Here is a 16,802-nt window from a genome sequence, read left to right as displayed (position 1 = left end):
GAACCCAAAAAATGCCCAAAAAAACGCCTGCTATTAAACTGGCAAGGTGTGAAAAGCGAGAAGCCACTAACCTGTTCTATAAGTGACACAATACAAATGATCTTTTTTTTATGGTTCTGGACATGCTACAGAGCTGAAACTTCACAGGTACACTTTTTAGACACCCCAGATACTAAATCCAAAGATTTTTTTTTTTTTTTTAATTTTTTCAATAATTGTCTCTCTATCAAAAATGACAATTTTTAAGAACTTTTTTTTGTGTGATTAATAGTCCCTGGGGTATGACCCAGGACCCTATGCACTTTTTAGGGGCATTTATTGGGTTTTAGGGCTTCAAAATGGTGTTTTTTGATTACCGAAGTTCGGGTCCTATTGATTTCAATGGGGTTCTGAAATCCGGGCCGAACTTTCGGGAAGTTCGGATGTTCTGGCCGAACTGAACTTTTGAAAAGTTCGATCATCCCTAGTCCCTTTTACACAAGCCAGTTATCAGCTCTCCTCTCCTCATGCTATCAGCATGAGGAAAGGAATGCCGATAACCGGCTTCTGTTTACATTGTGATCATCTTTAATTGGACACAGCTGATCACGTGGTGAAGAGCTGCTGATTGGCTCTTTTTAACTCAATCTGTGATCAGCAGTGTCTGGAGGACACTGCGATCACAGAGTGTGCCACCCGCGCACCGCAGCAGGCGTGGCAGATGCGTTCACAGGAGGACGTCATATGAAATAACCTATGGAATAACCCAGGGAAAAGGATTGAACATATGAAGAAAGGGAGGTGCAAAAAAGGCATTGAAAGCCAAGACACCGGCCGGAATCTATCAGTAATTAGAAAGCAATCCTGCCCCTTGTCAGTGCAAATTAATATCAGCTGGGTCAGTCTCTGCTGATGACCTATAGAAAGGTGTCTCATTACCAAGGTGTCACACAAGAAACATCTCATGATTGGTAAAAGCAAAGAGCTATCCTTTGCAAACTTATTGTAGCAAAACATACTGATGGCACTGGTTACAGAAGGATTTCTAAACTTCTGAATGTTCCAGTGAGCACTGTTGGGGCCAAAGACCACTTGTAGAGAGCTTCAGAAAAACCTGGAATTAGCAGGTACAATTGTTTCAAAGAAAACAACATTTAGTAATGAACTACACTGCCATGGTCTTTATGCACGCTCAAAACGCAAGACTCCATTTTTGAAGAAAAAGCATGTTGACGTTTGTTTAGTTTCCTAAACAACATTTAGACAAGCCTCTGAAATACTGGAAGAATAAAGTCTGGTCAAATGAGAAGGAAATTTAAATCTTTGGATGCCATAATACACACCATGTTTGGAGGTCAAACGGCACATCACCCCAAAAACAAGCTGCTAGAATGGACCAGCCAATCACCTGACTTGAATCAAATAGAAATCTATGAAGAAATAAAGAGCAGAGCTCATAAAGGGGGCCCATGGAACCTTCAAGATTTGAAGACTGTTTGTCTGGAAGAATGGGCCAAAATCACACCTGAACAATGCATGTGACTAGTTTCTCCATACAGAAGGCATCTTAAAGCTTTGTTACCAAAAAAAGATTTTGTAACCTAATTTCTGAATTTAATTGTTTTAGTTTCTTTGTATGTATGGATTGTATGAGTTGTTACCGACATGTGGTGAAAATGTCATGTCAATAGCACCTTTATAAATATATTTACCTAGAAAAAAGGTGATTTGTTCAACGTACAATGTTTTGTGTGCTTCCAAACTTCGAAGACATGCATGCCGATGTTCACAATCACTGTCATGAATCCACTTCCAAGAGCAAGGTAGAAGGCTTACCAGAAATGCACAACTCTCAAACTGTAGAGAAGTCACAAATTGCATGATATAACTCAAACCACTCATTGCATAAGACCCGTATTTCCATATAGAGACGTGCATCGGTGTTTCCTCCATTCCATATCGCACATAGGCATGTTTATGAAAAAGAAAGAGACTGAATGCTTCTATATTTTCCTTCTTTGTCCTTGGATACCCAGAACAGAAGTTTTACTTAACCTCCCTGGCAGTATGATTATGTCAGGAATTATATACCAAAAGCGGTACAATTTTTTGCATGGAAATTTGGCGTTAGGTATTATAGGCCTACAATTCTTAGTAATTACTGACTTAAACCTGACCAAAACAAGACTCTAGCAGACATTCCAGATGTGATAAATTTGAAACACAAACACATGAATTATAATCTAATCAATAATATAATTTTATTATATAATATATAATATAATATTATATATATATATATATATATATATATATATATATATATATATAGATTTTTTTTATATAATAAAATTATATTATTGATTAGATTATAATTCATGCGTTTTATATATATGTATATGTTTTTTTATTTTTTGAGTAACTACCCCAACACTGATTATATATATATATATATATATATATATATATATATATATATATATATATATATATATATATATATATATATATATATATGTGTGTGTGTGTGTGTATATATATATATATATATATATATATATATATACACACACACACACACATATATACATATATATATATATATATATATATATATATATATATATATATATATAATCAGTGTTGGGGTAGTTACTCAAAAAATGTAACTAGTTACTAGTTACTAGTTACTTCTGTAAATTGTAATGAGATTACTTTACTAGTTACTGCATTTGAAAAGTAACTTCACTACTTATTACTTTACTTTCCTCTTTCTTAATTGACCATGTAGAAGAAGATACATGACACTCTTTCTGCATAGAGTTTATTGTATAAACACAGGCTTTGGGAAACATGAGAACAAAACCTGAAAAAACAGAATAAAACATAAAGTGCAACAAAAAGTCATAAAATTCATCCCTCTCTATTCTTCGAAATAACGATTGTATCGCATGGCTTGGGTAACGCAGGAAAGCGCATTCCTATAGCCTAGTAAAGTAGTGTAGTTATCAATATTAGTATTGTAACTAGTCACTTTACTTAGTTACCAAAAAAAGTAATGTAGTTACTGTAATTAGTTACTTTGTAACTAGTTACCCCCAACACTGTATATAATATAAATGTTATGTGTTTGTGTTTTGTGCAACGTTTGAATTTCCCTCCCAGTTCCACTCCCATGCAGCATTGCTGCTGCAGGGAACGGAACCAGGAAGTCATCACACCGACAGACGAGCAGCGGGGATCTCGGCTGGCTATCACAGCAATGGGAAATCATCGCTGGATCGCCAGGAAAAGGTAAGGAACACCACTGCACGCTCTGCACATCTACCCCATCTACCTGATCACTAGGGATGATCGAACTTTTGAAAAGTTCGGTTCGACCAGAACACCCGAACTTCACGAAAGTTCGGTTCGGATTTCAGAACCCCATTGAAATCAATGGGACCCGAACTTCTGTAATCAAAAAACACCATTTTTAAGCCCTAAAACCCAATAAATGCCCCTAAAAAGTGCCTAGGGTTCTGGGTCATGCCCCAGGGACTATTAATCACACAAAAAAAAGTTCTTAAAAATTGTCGTTTTTGATAGATAGCCAATTATTGAAAAAAATTAAAAAAAAAAAGAAAAAGAGATTTCTTTGGATTTAGTGTCTGGGGGTTCTAAAAGGTGTACCTGTGAAGTTTCAGCTCTGTAGCATGTCCAGAACCAGAATTACAGCATACCAAACCTTCAAAAATGACTTCTTTGCTTAACCGCACCTTTCTTTTGCTCCTAATCAACGGCTCAGCCAATGTGTATGATGGGGACATAATGCAGTGCACTGGGAACAAGATTAGAGGTTTTTTTGGAAAAAGGTGCTGTCTCTTTAAATGTGCATATAATTAACGGGTGTATTTCCACAATGGGGCTTTTATTACCAAATGTTTCAAGAAGTCCAAAGATGTAGGTAGTTGCACTTTATTTAATGTAAAATGGTGTTTGGTGCACTTTAACTTGAAATCTCACAAGAAACAGACATATATGCACGGATACATTGAGGGTTAGGGGTAGGGGCCACAATGTAGTGCAGAGTGAACAAGATTAGAGATGTTTTGGATGAATACTGTTGTCTCTTCTGACTTTGAATAGAAGTAAAGGATGCTTAAAAATTGGGCATTTGGTGGTGCGGACGATGCCTTGACACCATATCCCTATGAAAGTGCTGGTAATGAAAGCAATAATTGCCTTTGTAAGGAAAAAAATTACAATGATATGCATCTGTGTGACAGGTGCGCAAAAATTGTTGTTTGGGTGTTGGCGGAGCCATACCACTGTAAGCCCAAAGAGCTGGTGTTGAAGAAGGCGTAAAAATTATGAAGGTGTGCACCTGTGGAACAGGTGCGCAAACATGGTAGTTTTGGTGTTGGCGGAGCCTCCCCACCATAACCCCAAAGAGCTGGCTTTGAAGGAGGCCCAAAAATTGTAAAGGTGTGCACCTGTGGAACAGGTTCGCAAACATGGTAGTTTTTGTTTAGCATAGCCTCCCCACCTTAACCCCAAAGAGCTGGTGTTGAAGGAGGCCCAAAAATTGTAAAGGTGTGCACCTGTGGAACAGGTGCGCAAACATTGTAGTTTTTGTTTTAGCATAGCCTCCCCACCTTAACCCCAAAGAGCTGGCGTTGAAGGAGGCCCAAAAATTGTAAAGGTGTGCACCTGTGGAACAGGTGCGCAAATATTGTAGTTTTTGTTTTAGCATAGCCTCCCCACCTTAACCCCAAAGAGCTGGTGTTGAAGGAGGCCCAAAAATTGTAAAGGTGTGCACCTGTGGAACAGGTGCGCAAACATTGTCGTTTTTGTTTTAGCATAGCCTCCCCACCTTAACCCCAAAGAGCTGGTGTTGAAGGAGGCCCAAAAATTGTAAAGGTGTGCACCTGTGGAACAGGTGCGCAAACATTGTAGTTTTTGTTTTAGCATAGCCTCCCCACCTTAACACCAAAGAGCTGGCGTTGAAGGAGGCCCAAAAATTGTAAAGGTGTGCACCTGTGGAACAGGTGCGCAAACATTGTAGTTTTTGTTTTAGCATAGCCTCCCCACCTTAACCCCAAAGAGCTGGTGTTGAAGGAGGCCCAAAAATTGTAAAGGTGTGCACCTGTGGAACAGGTGCGCAAACATTGTCGTTTTTGTTTTAGCATAGCCTCCCCACCTTAACCCCAAAGAGCTGGCGTTGAAGGAGGCCCAAAAATTGTAAAGGTGTGCACCTGTGGAACAGGTGCGCAAACATTGTAGTTTTTGTTTTAGCATAGCCTCCCCACCTTAACCCCAAAGAGCTGGTGTTGAAGGAGGCCCAAAAATTGTAAAGGTGTGCCCCTGTGGAACAGGTGCGCAAACATTGTAGTTTTTGTTTTAGCATAGCCTCCCCACCTTAACCCCAAAGAGCTGGCGTTGAAGGAGGCCCAAAAATTGTAAAGGTGTGCCCCTGTGGAACAGGTGCGCAAACATTGTAGTTTTTGTTTTAGCATAGCCTCCCCACCTTAACCCCAAAGAGCTGGTGTTGAAGGAGGCCCAAAAATTGTAAAGGTGTGCACCTGTGGAACAGGTGCGCAAACATTGTCGTTTTTGTTTTAGCATAGCCTCCCCACCTTAACCCCAAAGAGCTGCTGTTGAAGGAGGCCCAAAAATTGTAAAGGTGTGCACCTGTGGAACAGGTGCGCAAACATTGTCGTTTTTGTTTTAGCATAGCCTCCCCACCTTAACCCCAAAGAGCTGGTGTTGAAGGAGTCCCAAAAATTGTAAAGGTGTGCACCTGTGGAACAGGTGCGCAAACATTGTAGTTTTTGTTTTAGCATAGCCTCCCCACCTTAACCCCAAAGAGCTGGTGTTGAAGGAGGCCCAAAAATTGTAAAGGTGTGCACCTGTGGAACAGGTGCGCAAACATTGTCGTTTTTGTCATAACCAAAATGAGGTTCTGTGAACGTAAAGAGAATGAGAGGAGGGTTTGAGGGTGGCACCATGGTCCAGGCTTAAACTGAGGCTCAACTGCCACATCACAACGATAGCCTAGTCTACAAGGTCTGCATCAGGTGCATCAAAGCTTGATATCCACGACTGATTCATCTTAATGAATGTCAAACGGTCGACTGAGTCGGTGGAGAGTCTAGTTCGATGGTCTGTGACGAATCCTCCTGCTGCGCTGAATGCCCGTTCCGATAGGACACTGGAAGCAGGGCAGGCCAACAACTCCATGGCATACTGGGCCAGTTCTGGCCAGTGGTCTAATCTTAAGACCCAGTATGCCAGTGGATCGGATTCGTCACATGAAAAGCCCTCTGTGTCACTTTGTGCCCTCACGTAATCGTCCACCATGTGATGCAGACGGTGTCGATGCAATGTGGCAGCTGAGAGGCCTGGGCGGTGAGGACTAAAAAAAGACCGAAAGGCATCCGTCAACCGCACGCCTTCTCCAACGCTCCTCTCATGACCACCAGTAGAATCCATGGTAGGTTGTCCCCGCCCCTGCACCCTACGGGAGTCGGGGAACATGTTCACCAGATTCCTCTTGAGACTGTCCTCAAGGGATTTGATCCTGTGGACTCTCTGGGTGGATGGGAAAAGCTCCGAGACTTTACACTTGTACCGGGGGTCAAGTAGGGTGGCCAACCAATAGTGGTTAGTCTCTTTAATGGCCTTGATTCTGGGGTCCTTTCGCAGGCTCTGGAGCATGATGTTTCCCATGCGTCGCAAATTAGCGAAGGCCTGAGAAGCTGACTCCTCGGGGTCACTCATAACGACATTATCTTCAACGGGCTCCTCCTCCTCCCAGCCACGCACTACTCCAAAGTGTCCCGAGGGAGTCAAACTAGGCCCTGCAGATTTCCGCATGTCTTCCTCCTCCTCCTCCTCAAACCCTGCAAAAGTTCCCGCAGAATCGTCCTCCTCCTCCTCTTCCACACTTGGATACTTCTCGGGCCTCTGGGAGCTAGGCATAATGGGGTCAGGATTCTCAGGATAAAGGGGGCCTTGAGAGGCAAGGAAGTCCTCCTCTTCCTCCTGCTGCTCTGCCTCCAGTGCCCTGTCCATAATGCCACGCAGAGTGTGCTCCAACAAAAACAGTACCGGTAGGGTGTCACTGATGCATGCACTGTCCCGGCTGACCATCCTTGTGGCCTCCTCAAATGGCGAGAGGACAGCGCATGCATCCTTAATCAAAAGCCACTGCCGTGGTGAAAAGAAGCCCAGGCGCGCAGAGCCAGTGCTGGTGCCGTACTCGCATAGGTATTCATTGAGGGCCCTCTGCTGCGTGTACAGGCGCTGCAGCATAGCCAAGGTGGAGTTCCAGCGGGTGGGCATGTCACAGATGAGGCGGTGTACCGGCAGGTGAAACTCGCGCTGCACTTCGTCCAAACGTGCAGTGGCACTGTACGACCGCCTGAAGTGACTGCACACCCTTCTTGCCATCCTTAGCACATCCTGCATTCCCGGGTACGAGTTCAAAAACCGCTGTACCACGAGATTCAGGACATGCGCCAGGCATGGCACATGGGTTAACTTTCCCTGACGAAGGGCGGCCAGGAGGTTTGACCCATTATCAGTAACCACCATCCCTGGCTGCAGCTGGCGTGGTGTCAACCACCTCTGGGCCTGTGCCTGCAGAGCCCCAAGAATCTGAGGGGCAGTGTGCTGCCTGTCCCCTAGACACACAAGCTGCAGCACTGCGTGACACCTTTTGGCCTGAGACATAGAATAGCCCTTTGAACGTTTACGTGGTACCTCATCATATTCAAAGGACCATTCTGCAGAGGAGGGCATGGAGGAGGTAGAGGAGGAGGAGCAGGAGGGGGTAGAAGTGATCGATCTACCCGGATCAGCGACACCACCAGCTGTTTGCAGACGTGGGGGCAACACTGGCTGCAGCACCGAGCCCTGGCTACAATCCCTTCCACTGGCAAGCAGTGTCACCCAGTGAGCAGTGACAGAAATGTACCGTCCCTGCCCATGTTTGCTTGACCAAGTGTCAGCCGTCAAGTGTATCTTACGGCTGACTGACTTGGCCAGGGACGACACTACATTGCCTTCCACATTTTGGTATAGGGATGGCAGGGCCTTACGGGAAAAGTAATGCCGACTTGGCACCTGCCACTGTGGAACTGCACATTTTGCGAAGTCACGGAAGGGAGCAGACTCTACCAGGTTAAATGGTAATAGTTGCAGAGCCAGTAGTTTAGCCAAACTACTGTTTAGACGCTGGGCATGTGGGTGGCGGGGAGTATACATTTTTTTTCGTTCCAGCATGTGTGGAATCGAAATTTGGCGTCTAGATGTTACAGCTGGTGGTGTGCTGGAGGTAGATGCGACACTGCCTGCTATATCATCATCCCTGCCAGTGGAGGCTGCCAACAGGTGACGAGTGACTATAGCAGGGCCAGGAACAGACTGATGTGCAGGTGGAGCAGGTGGAGCAGATGGAGCATGAGGAGGAGTGCGAGGAGAACTAGGAGGCCGACTGACTGATCTTTGGCCCTTTTGTGGGTTCTTTAAATGCTCCTGCCAACGGGCCGAGTGGTGGGTTATCAAATGCCTGTTTAGGCAGCTTGTACCCAGGTGGTTGACATTTTTGCCACGTTTTATACCCTTCTTACAAATCTTGCAGATCGCAACTGTTTTATCTGCATGGGATGTCTCAAAAAAGGCCCAGCAAGATGAGGTGTGTATAGTGGCCCGGGAGACAACAGGTGCGGCCTTAGATGGAGTAGGCCGTCTGCTCTCCCCTCTTGCTTGCTCTGCCTCCTCCTCAACCTCAGACCCAACATCTGACTCCATCAAAGACTGAGCATCAGGCCTGGCCTGGGAGACAACAGGTGCGGCCTTAGATGGAGCGGGCCGTCTGCTCTCCCCTCTTGTTTGCTCTGCCTCCTCCTCAACCTCAGACCCAACATCTGATTCTATCAAAGACTGAGCATCAGGCCTGGCCTGGGAGACAACAGGTGCGGCCTTAGATGGAGCGGGCCATCTGCTCTCCCCTCTTGTTTGCTCTGCCTCCTCCTCAAACTCAGACCCAACATCAGACTCCATAAAGGACTGAGCATCAGGCTGGAGTAGATGGCCGACACTGTGGTCAAACAGCTCAGCTGACTCCTCTGCCATGTCTGAAATTGGGTCTAAGGGAGGACATGAGGTGGACATGGACTCATCTGTATTTGTTCTGACAACTGCAGAAGACTGACCACTTTTCTCTGCCTGGGTCACTGTAGTTGCAGATGATGCAGATGATGAGGGTTTGTTCATATAGTCCACCACCTCCTGTACATACTGTGGACGTATAGCTTGGCCACTGCCGGAGAACAATCCAAATGGTGGCCTGGCTGAGGACTGACCACCACGTCCACCCCTGCCTCTAGACACCCTAGAAGCTGTGCCCCTTTCCGCAGCAGGGCCACGTATGCCTTTTCTTGGTCTACCAGGCATATTTCTCACTGATGCCTTGGCAACTGTGTGCGGTGAAAAACGCACACTGCTATGCGACCCACAGTTGTCGCTGGATACAGCACAGCAGATGTGTCACGCACAGTAGCAAAGCCTTTTGCACAGTGGACCTAACGCTTTGAACAACAGGCGTTAGGTTGTCACTGATGCGTTGGCAACTGTGTGCGGTGAAAAACGCACACTGCTATGTGACCCACAGTTGTCGCTGGATACAGCACAGCAGATGTGTCACGCACAGTAGCAAAGCCTTTTGCACAGTGGACCTAACGCTTTGAACAACAGGCGTTAGGTTGTCACTGATGCGTTGGCAACTGTGTGCGGTGAAAAACGCACACTGCTATGCGACCCACAGTTGTCGCTGGATACAGCACAGCAGTTGCGTGTCACGCACAGTTGCAAAGGCTTTTGTACAGTGCACCTAACGCTTTGAACAACAGGCGTTAAGTTGTCACTGTATTTTGCTGCCTAGCAAGCACGTATACCTGCTGTGATAGAGCAGCACTGTGCCACGTGCTCACTAAACAGAACCCTCACACTTTCCCTACAGAAACTAAATTTTCAAATCTAACTAATGTAGTACAAAGTTCCCTAACTACACTAGATATCCCTTTCCACTAAATAGAAAGCTCCATACAGCAGAAGACTGACACTGTCCCTTAAGTTTTTTTTTTTTTTTTGTAACTCTAAGAACCAGCACAATCGCTGTATCTAACTACACTGGCTGTAAGCTAAATACAATTCTGCAATATGGAGCTTTAGAACCACTCGATATGTAGGAAATGTAGTGTAGCAAGCAGGAGTCAGACATAACTGCTTCAACTCTCTTCAACAGGCTCTGGATAACTGTGCTAGGGGTTAGGCGGGGCCATCATATATAGTGTGGGGCGTATTCACTCCTGATTGGCCTCTGGTCCCCGTAGTCACTCCAATCACGTTCCTAGGAGACTCCTGCCCCCTCATTGGCTTTTGCAGACGTTTCTGGGCCAATCACGGGCTTTTAAAGCCCAGTTCCTGTCCCAGTGCATTTTGGGCGGTTCTGGTGGCCGAATACCGAACTTTTGCCGAATATCGAACATCCAATGTTCGGGTCGAACCGATGGTCGACCCGAACCGTTCGATCATCCCTACTGATCACTTATAAAAAGGAATATATATATATATATATATATATATATATATATATATAATGTAGGGCGGCACAGAGTTTGCATGTTCTCCGTGTGTCTGCGTGGGTTTTTCCTCCGTATACTCCAGTTTCCTCCCACACTCCAAAAACATGCTGGTAGGTTAATTGGATCCTGTATAAAATTGGCCCTACTATGTATTTATGAATGGGAGTTAGAGACCTTAGATTGTAAGCTCCTTGAAGACAGCAATGCATAAATTGACAGCACTATATACGTACCTGAAATAAATAAATAATGTTAGCTATAAACAAATGTTTTGAATTTTTTTTTCTATTTTAAACTGTTTTACAGGGTGATCACTTACAATCACTATCATGGAACAAACTGAAATTAGAAGCTGATTCTATGCAGAGCTGCACCAGATTTTGCGCTCTCCAGTTTTAGTAAATCAACCCCTGTATATCTCTTTTGCGATAATACCCTGCCTGTTCGCAGTCTGTTCTAAAAAAGCCTTCAGTTCTGCTTTAAAATGACTTTTAAAAATAACATTAATATAGTAAAGTGTATATGAAATTTGAGTGATTACGTTTAGATTCACTTTAGTGTTTTACAAGAGAAGTCTAAATCATCAAAAAATTCTCTGTATTCCATAGAATAAGAAGTCTAAATCATCATTTAAAAAAACAAAAAGTCTTTGTATTCCATAGAATAAAGAATTACCTTCCATGTCAAAATATGGGGAGATGTTAGGATATAAAAATAATATTATATATAATATATAAATGATATTTATTTGGTAATTTTAGGGTTACTTAGATTTAAACGTTTCAATCATTTTATTTAAACAAAATATATTTTATCAAATCATTTGCGTTGAAATCTGCGGTGCACCTTTGGCGTCTTGCCACTAGAGGCTGCTGAAATGACAGCCTTTGTTCCTGGATGCCCATCCATTCATTGCACATTATTATACTACACAGTGAGTGAGACATCACAGTCAGTGAGGCATGCTGGACCAGAATTGGACTCCAGCCGTTTGTTACAATGTTTCTTTACAACGTTTCAATGCAGCCGTTTGCAAAAAAAAAATATACAGATGGCCCTGCAAACTGATTGGATAAGCTTTATAAGTGCCAATCATAAGATTTTCTGAAAGCGGGAGTGAATAAATGCGTGGACCAAAAGAGTATTTATTGATTTACTTGATAGAGATCACTTTTATTTTTTCAGTGTCCAAAGGGTTAAACAGCTTTACTTTGCCATACAATAATTGTCTTAAGGCCGCAACGGCAGGACCTGTTATCTGTAAATGTATCTCGAGTGGCATTTTCAGTATGCAGTGACATTTGAAAATACCATATAATGTCATACCATGTAATACAGCATGTTTTACATTATCTGTTCAGTAGACTAATCTGCATAAAATATCAATATGTCTGAGTAATCTGAGTAACGCTTAACCTTCGTTGCAGCAATAATGTATTTCTAGAGATGCAAGAAATCCATCCAAGGTCCAAAAACACAAAAAAAAATAATAATAATAATCTCTGAGCGTTCGAATGTAGCAAGCTGAGAAGTGAATGAATATCGGTATTGTATACTGTAAGGTCATTGTGAGGTCTTTGAGTTTTTTAACATAAAGCACGCATTAAAGGGTACAGTCATACATTGCAAATTATCCTGACCATGAAGTAGATTGACAGGTCTACCTGAATAGAATCCATGAATAGGTCTGTTTTTTTATGATACCGGAATAGCATTAAAGACACGGTTCTCTGAAACAGATGAGAATATTTCATTCCATGGAGGTTATGGGGTTTTTATTGTAGCAATCGCTCTTTATGTGCACCTACTCTCCAAGACGTGGCCCTGTCTCCTAGAAAAAGGACTTTCTAAAAAGGATCAGATCAGTAGAGTCTCTGGAATACTTCACCCATCCATGGTATTCCTGGAAACGCCTGATTTAATCATTTCACATCAGACAAGTCTGCTCTGTACATGTAACATTTATGGTGTTTTCAGAACGATTCTACTTCATAGTACATTGAGTGGAGGCTTTCTTTACAGAGCCTGGGTAGTGACTGAAGCATTCTCCATGGCATATAGACCATGTCATTGGAGAGATGCAAGAAACTGGCTTGAACAGCAATGTGGTTTATTTAACTCAACCCAAAGGAGAGTCAAAAAAATGATTTTTCTCGATGCCTAAGTATATGTCATTTAACAATCTCTTACTCAGTGGAATATTACAAAACCCACACATTTTTAAGAGAAACGGCCAAGCTCAAAACCAAACTTACTTGAAGGGCTATTATTATAGGAAAGACGTAAATCAGTGATGAGTTTTTTTTTTTTTTCATTCAATTTTATCTTCTAAAATGTGAAAGCATGATACAGTAATGCAGGAATTTTTTATTTGGACATCCTGCATCCATCTGTTTCATTGTACTGTTTGAAAGTTTTCAAAAGACCCTTGGACGTACATCTCAAGGATCAGAACATTAAGTGTCGGTTCACACTGACTAATGCCGTCGCCCGTGCACCGCGACTTCGGCGCGGCTTGCAACGACTTCACATAATGGAAGTCAATGCAAGTCGCTCCGACTTTGCAAAAAAAAGGTGCAGGAGCCTTTTTCTAAGTCGGAGCGATTTGAGTCGCTCCTATTAGAACAGGAACCATTGCACAGCATGGACCGCTACTTGTCAGTACACTACTACTTGTCGGAACAGTGTGAACCGGCAGTAAGGGGTATGAGAGATGATTACGCCCACGGGCGCCTACACAGGTTAAACTGGATGGACTATTGTCTTTATTCAACCTCAACTACTATGTAACTATGTATGAAAGTTGTGTAGTTACCAAGCATGTTTAACAGCTTTGTTGGCAAAGACAATAATCCATTTCAGCCATGTTCCTAAAATGACCTTGTGAATGTTTGCCCCTCTTGAATTATTATGAAGATTATTATTATACGTGATTTATATTGTGCCAACCATTTGAGCAGCACTTTACAATATAAAGGGAGAAAGTGCAGTTATAATACAAAGCGAACCCAAATTAGTCTCCATATTACCAGTACCTGAATAAGGATGATCGAACGGTTCGGGTCCACCATCGGTTCAGCCCGAACATTGGGTGTTCGAGGTTCGGCCGAATTTAGAACTTTTTGCCCAAAAAGTTCGGAATTCGGCAACCAGAACCGACCAAAATGCAATGCTTCAGGAAATGGGCTTTAAAAGCCTGTGATTGGACCAGGACCATTAGCAAAAGCCAATTGAGGGGGCAGGAGAATGCTAGGAATGTGATTGGAGTGACTAGGGGGTCCCTAGACCAATCATTAGTGAATACGCCCCCCAGTATATAAGATAGCCCCCGCCAAATTCCTAGCATTCTTGTACGGGACATGGAAGAGAGTGGAATTCTGTTCTGTTCTAATGTGTTACAAAGTGTAATTTAGCTATTTTTAGTGTGAGGAAAGGGATATCTAGTGTAGTTAGAGTGCTCCTTTACACTTAAGTTAGCTTCAAAAATTTAGTTTCTGTAGGGAAAGTGTTAAGTGTAAAGGGACCGTAGTGTAGTGTAGGGTTAACTGACAGTGACGGTGACAAAACCCTTCCATAGCAGGGTGACCGCTATAGAGAAATGATCATTTCTCTGAGTTGCTTCGGGACAGGAATATGGCTTCTCACCAGCCAAGCATTTTTCATGCTGCAGGGGCTGCCACTGCCAGTGCTTTTTTGAGGACATGTTTGATGTCAGACATGACATCTGAACATGTGTATAGGGGGTATATATAGACATATATGTCTGAATATATACCCCTAGACATATATAGGTGTGATAGTAGCAGAAATATATGCTTGCGCTAATGAAATCATTTACAGTAATATATTTCTGCTACTATCACACCTATATATGGCTAGGTGTCTATATACATATAATTATGTGTGTATATATACCACTATACACAAGTTCAGATGTTTTGCCTGCCTCAAAAGAACCCAAAAAAATGCCAAAAAAACGCTAGCGTCAAAAAAAAAAATGCCCAGGTGTGTTTTTGCTGGCATTTTTTGGGGGGTTTTGGAGGCAGGCAAAACATCTGAACTTGTGTATAGTGGTGTATATACACACATACATATATTTATATACACACCTAGACATATATAGGTGTGATAGTAGCAGAAATATATGCTTGCGCTAATGAAATATATATGTCTAGGTGTGTATATAAATATATGTATGTGTGTATATACACCACTATACACAAGTTCAGATGTTTTTCCTGACTGCAAAGAACCCAAAAAAATGCCTGCTATTAAACCGGCAAGGTGTGAAAACCGAGAAGAGAAGCCAATCCCCTGAGCTGAAAGTGTTCTAATACAAACAATCTTTTTTTTTTATGGTTCTGGACATGCTACAGAGCTGAAACTTCACATGTACACTTTTTAAACCCCCCCAGATACGAAATCCAAAGTAAAAATCAAAAAATCTCTTTTTTTTTTTTTTTAATTTTTCAATAATTGGCTTTTTTATCAAAAATGACAATTTTTAAGAACTTTTTTTTTGTGTGATTAATAGTCAATGGGGCATGACCCAGAACCCTAGGGACTTTTTAGGGGCATTTATTGGGTTTTAGGGCTTAAAAATTGTGTTTTTTTGATTACCGAAGTTCGGGTCCCATTGATTTCAATGGGGTTCTGAAATCCGGGCCGAACTTTCGGGAAGTTCGGATGTTCTGGCCGAACCGAACTTTTCAAAAGTTCGATCATCCCTATACCTGAAATAACGAATTGTGTAAAATGAATACCTACTATCTGTCTCAGCTAAACACTGTTATGTGTTCCCACAGTTATATATATGAAAAAGCACAGCACAACTATTATTAACACTATAACAGTGAGCTACCAAGAGTGTGCCATTATCCAAGAAGACAAAAGACAAGGAAAATGTCTGATGGAGACCCAGTCAGACAAAATTGTGCCCTTAAAGTCCACAATTTTGTCTGACTGGGTCTCCATCAGACATTTTCCTTGTCTATTATTAACTCTATAGTCCAAAGTATTGTATGTTGCCCATTGTGATCATCCTTTAGCTACTTATTAAACTTCCTATTAATCCTGAAAATTACTAAAAAAATAATACTTATTACAAATCCTATAAGTGCTATATAGTGCTCTATGCACTGACAAATGTTACTCAATCCAACTGAAATGTACTCAAATCAATATATATATACAAAAGTATTGGGACGCCTGTCTTTACACGCACATGAACTTTAATGGCATCCCAGTCTTAGTCCGTAGGGTTCAATATTGAGTTGGCCCACCGTTTGCAGCTAGAAACAGCTTCAACTCTTCTGGGAAGGCTGTCCACAAGGTTTAGGAGTGTTTCTATGGGAATGTTTGACCATTCTTCCAGAAGTGCATTTGTGAGGTCAGGCACTGATGTGGACAAGAAGGTCTGATTTGCAGTCTCCGCTCTAATTTATCCCAAAGGTGTTCTATCGGGTTGAGGTCAGTACTGTGCAGGCCAGTTAAGTTCCTCCACCCCAAACTTGCTCATCCATGTCTTTATGGTCCTTGTTTGTGCACTGGCGCACAGTCATGTTGGAATAGGAAGGGGCCATCCCGAAACTGTTCCCACAAAGTTGGGAGCATGAAATTGTCCAAAATGTCTTGGTATGCTGATGCCTTGAGTGTTCCAAGGAAGGCCAAGCCCAACCCCTGAAAAACAACTCTACATCATAATCCCCCCTCCGCCAAACGATTTGGTGGAGGAGCACCATCTGTCGAGAAAGCAGAGGATAGGATAAGCAAAATGCCTTTACTCTCCTCTAGACGTAATTGAGCAGTTAATCCTTATAGTACAGGTGCAGTCCCACTGCTAGAAGAGATTTTCAGATTTTCCAGAGTTGGGCTTTGTCCTTTAAACTATAACTGAAGTTTTGAATACAGTGGAGTAGGATTAGAATACATGTTGATGTTTCCATTAGGAAAATTCTCCCTTTGTCTTTACTGTGAGGCCCTGCACAGTGGCTAACAGGCTCTTTGGGCACCTCCTTATCCATTCAGCAGAATATGGCTGAAGCATAGGAATGAATTGGGGCCATTGCATGTATATCCTAAGAAAAGGGAGCTAATGGGAACGCTTTTGCTGTGCAGCACCTGGCATAGCCACACAGTGCAGACCACTAGAAAAGAGAGGAAGGGCACATGAGGACTTGTGAGATCCTGCAA

The sequence above is a fragment of the Pelophylax lessonae genome, assembly GCF_965119305.1.
Source record: "Pelophylax lessonae genome assembly, chromosome: 4".
NCBI classification, from domain to species: domain Eukaryota; kingdom Metazoa; phylum Chordata; class Amphibia; order Anura; family Ranidae; genus Pelophylax; species Pelophylax lessonae.
The sequence above is the reverse complement of the archived record's forward strand: the minus strand, read 5'-3'. Positions refer to the sequence as shown.